Raw genomic sequence first — 4,118 nt, 5'->3', positions numbered from 1 at the left:
ATTGTTGTCAGTGGATAAACGATGAGCTGAGATAAGATTTTTGGTGGCATCGGGTACATGCAATATATTTTTGAGATGAAGATCACGAGTGGGGGTTTGAACAGTGGATTGACCAATATGACAAATTTCCATACCTTCCCCGTTTGCAGTATGGACTTGCTCGTTGCCGTTGTACTTGTTGCGGACGGTCAACTTGTCGAGCTCGCTGGTGATGTGGTCCGTGGCCCCCGTGTCCAGGTACCAGTTTGTGTCCACTCCATAGGACGAGGTGGTGGCCGAGCCTGCACTTTTCTCGTTCTTGGTGAAAGAGATGTCGAAGCGGCGGTAGCACTCGACGGCGGTGTGGTTTGGCTTCTTGCAAATCTGGCAAACAACCTCAGGGAGATCGTTGCCTCCTCCATTGCCGTTGCCACGGCCTCCATTGCCGCGGCCACCGCCTCCATTGCCACGGCCTCCATTGCCGCGGCCTCCTCCGTTTCCACGGCCTCCACGCCCGCCTCCGCGACCGAAACCACCACGGCCACGAGACACGGCATTGGCCGAGGATTGAGAGGACTGATTTCCCCCTTCAAACATGGCAAGACGCTTTTCAAAACGAATCAGCTGAGAATAAAGTTCAGCTACCTTGATGGGCTTAGTCCTCGTAGCGCAGATGGACGAGACAAAGGAGATGTAGTCGAAGTCGAGTCCGGTGAGGATGTAGGAGACCATGTCGTCATCGTCGAGCGGCTTCCCTGCTGAAGCCATCTCGTCGCCTAGCGCTTTCATGCGCCCGATGTACTCGGCGATGGTCGCGGTGCCCTTTTTGGTGGTGGAGAGGGCGATCCGCGTGTTGACGATGTTGGCCTGCGTCTGGGAGAGAAACATCTCTCTGATCGCGGTCCATGTCGTGGATCATCACAGGAGCAGAGATTGAATTGAAGATGAAGCTGAGCACCTGGGAGTCTTGCGCCAACACGGTGAGATGTTTCGGATTCGGCACATCGGTGGGCTTGCCATCCTTGTCGACAAGCTTGGGCTCCGGGAACGGGTGATCGGGGTTGAGGTGGTCGATCAGTCGGGCTCCGCGGATGGTAGCTAAGGCCTGTGCACGCCACACTAGGTAGTTGCCGCGGTGGAGCTTTTCAGCGATGGGAATGAGGGCATATGGAGCGGCGGCGGAGCTAGAGCTGGCCATGGCTACTAGGTTTGATGCGAGCTGCTAGGTTTTGGATGCGGTAGAGGAACTAGGCTCTGATACCATGAAAGATTGCGTGGAAGCGTATGCCTTTGAGCAGGGACGCGTACGTGTTATATAGGCAATGCAGATTACATCATGCGGCAGTTAGGTTGTGGATTGATCCTCAAAAAAACTATACAAGAGATAAGGATAAACCCTAACAACCTAACCACCTAGATTACAACGCACGCAATCTACCTACCTCTCTACGGTATACGGTTTACAATACCGTATACCTTGTACATGACTCTTTCTAACATCAGTAAGGCCGACAATAGTGAAGTACCATGCACTCGGCATTAGCAGACACGCTAATGTGGCAGACAATTAAAAAGAAGAGAGAGGATTAGAGTAAAATTATATATCATAGTGTCATAATAAATACTATGCTACTAGTACTCCTATATGCAGGGTCGTACCTTTCAAATCGGGGGCCCAATGCGAAATCAAGTTTAGGTCTATATGTAAAAAATATCAATTAAAATACTATGCATTAACTATTGTGATGATACAACTTTTTCTCAAAGAATTCACATTTTTTAAAAATAACTTACTTGTTACCAAAAAAAGAAATAAATCAGAAAAAGAAAAATATATACTTGTCTACAAGAAACTAATTAGTGGAGAGAAAGGTTGGAGACCATAATGTGGTAATGCATGAGTTGGATCGCTCAACGTGCAGTGAAAATGAGAAACGCAAATACCAAGAGAGGGAGAGGGGGGTGAGGTTGGCCTGAAGGGGTTTCCGATGGTGAGGGTGAGTCCTTTTCATTTAGCACTAAGCGCATTCATTAGTACATAATCAATTTTTTAATACGTACCTAATCAGTTGATCATTAGTAGTAATTGCTGATTTTGGGCCCCTGAAATTTGGAGGCCCTGTGCAACCGCTCCGGTTGCACATGCCAAGATACGACCTCATTCGGTTTGGAAGATTTTACAGAAAAAATATGGGAACAAGGATTCCAGAGAAAAATTTCCTATATGTGCATTCGGTTTGTAGGAAATATGTAAAGGAATTTCGTAGGAATACTATTCATTTTCTATGCTTTTGGAGGAAACTACACATCCACTCAAAGCTCATTTTGCGCGTAGGAACGAGGCAAGTCAATTCCTTAGGGTGGTAAGTGTCATCCTATCAAATTCCTATACTACTCCAAATCCCTACGTCTAGATTTCCTCCAAACCGAATGAGCCCACTTGTCTGCCTCTATGTGCCATGTATGGCAATAAATAAGACCATTTATATGATACTATGCACTATGAAGATAGTATTATGTACTATTATGCACTATGATCTATGCTTATTGCCGGACGTGGCACTTTACAGATTTATTTTTTCTCTTGGCTCGGTTTATGAGCTTCCTTAGAACCTAAGACCTTGTTACATTTTTTAATAATATGGCTGCATGCATCGATTGATGCAGGGGCCGAATGTCAACCTTCTTTTCTAAAAAAACAAAAAAAACGTAATATCATAAGCATGATACTACTATATGATACTTTCTACTATGTCTAGCCTAAATTCACTTGCAAGCTCACTACTTGGCACTTGCAAAACTCGAACCACGTCTAAAGAAATTGTTGCAAATGAGACGCAAGCGTGTGCGCATGCCGGCTATACGACACTATTCCGAGCATGAAACCTCACGGCGACGTGGTCAGGTCACCTCCAAGAACCTGGATGGTGAGGAGTAGTACTATTTCCTGGTAGTAACTGCAGATGCTTTGGACTGAGACCGAAATAAATGCGGTGGCGCTGTAAAAACGTCCCGTCGTGCCGCCACCCCAACTCCCACCTGTTCCATCGGCGAGCCCGGCGTCCAATGGAAGCTAAAGCGGCTTTTTGGCTGGCGTAAATGAGCGGATCCGAGCGGCATTCCCAGGAAATATTTTGTTGGAATCCCCAAACCGTGCATTGGGGCTTCACGTGCAGGCGCAGCCGGACGTACATGCGCGCCCATAAACTAGGCATCGGGTTCGGGTGTGGCGCGCGCCGGATTGCGTGGGTGCGTAAAGCCGTGTAGCGACCGTCGCGGCCTTCTAGGCTCCGAGAACGGAACCGCCTTGGTTGACTTGCTTTCGCCCCATGCCCCAACACGTAGTACTACTAGAGTACTAGTAGTGCTTTTCTTTTTTCTGTTCTAGCTTTGGTATTTGTTATTCGGCCGGATCAGCGGAAGAATTAGGTTGATGAGCAATAGGAGATGAGAGACTTGAGAAGGGAGGAGCATATGCGCATGAACATGCATGTCCCATATCCGTGTCATGAGATGGATGGTTCATGTGTGATCTCCACCACCTCCATGGATGGATGATGCGACGCGGCCAGGAACGCAGGATGGATGGATGATGCGACGCGGCCAGGAACGCAGGATGAAACGTACTCCCTCCTGTCATTTTTAGTCTGCATATAAATTTCGTCTAAAGTCAAAATATCCCTACATTGATCAAACTTATAGAAAAAATTATCAATATTTACAATGCCAAATCAATGTTGTTAGATTCATTGTAAAATATAGTTTTGTAGTGTATATATTTGATATTGTGGATGTTGGTATTTTTAATATAAATTTGGTTAAACGTTGCAACATTTGACTTGATAAAAATCTAATACGCGAAGTAAAAATGACCGGAGGGAGTAGTACCAGTACTCTATTTTGCGGCCTGCCATTCTCTCACATCACAGTGAGTGACCCTGGAAGGAGCAAAGTCTGATTTAAACCTTGAAATTGTAAAGCACGTTTAAAATAAACCCTCACGTTTAAATCCCTGAAGTTTGTACCATGTTCTTTCCGATCCCGCTCTAAATGAAGCTTCACTCCATTTTAGAAGGGGATTTGGTGACGTGGCACCGGGAATCCGGGATTGTTGACTTTGACCAAATTAATTATTGCCA

At 46.3% G+C, this 4,118-nt stretch overlaps 1 pseudogene; it reads right to left on the bottom strand.

The window, feature by feature from the left end:
* Window positions 1-587: 587 nt before the first annotated feature.
* Window positions 588-729, bottom strand: LOC123088935 (uncharacterized; annotated as a pseudogene).
* Window positions 730-4,118: the final 3,389 nt, after the last annotated feature.

The sequence above is a fragment of the Triticum aestivum genome, chromosome 4A, assembly GCF_018294505.1.
Source record: "Triticum aestivum cultivar Chinese Spring chromosome 4A, IWGSC CS RefSeq v2.1, whole genome shotgun sequence".
Taxonomy (NCBI): domain Eukaryota; kingdom Viridiplantae; phylum Streptophyta; class Magnoliopsida; order Poales; family Poaceae; genus Triticum; species Triticum aestivum.
This window is presented reverse-complemented; position numbering and strand designations above follow the sequence as displayed.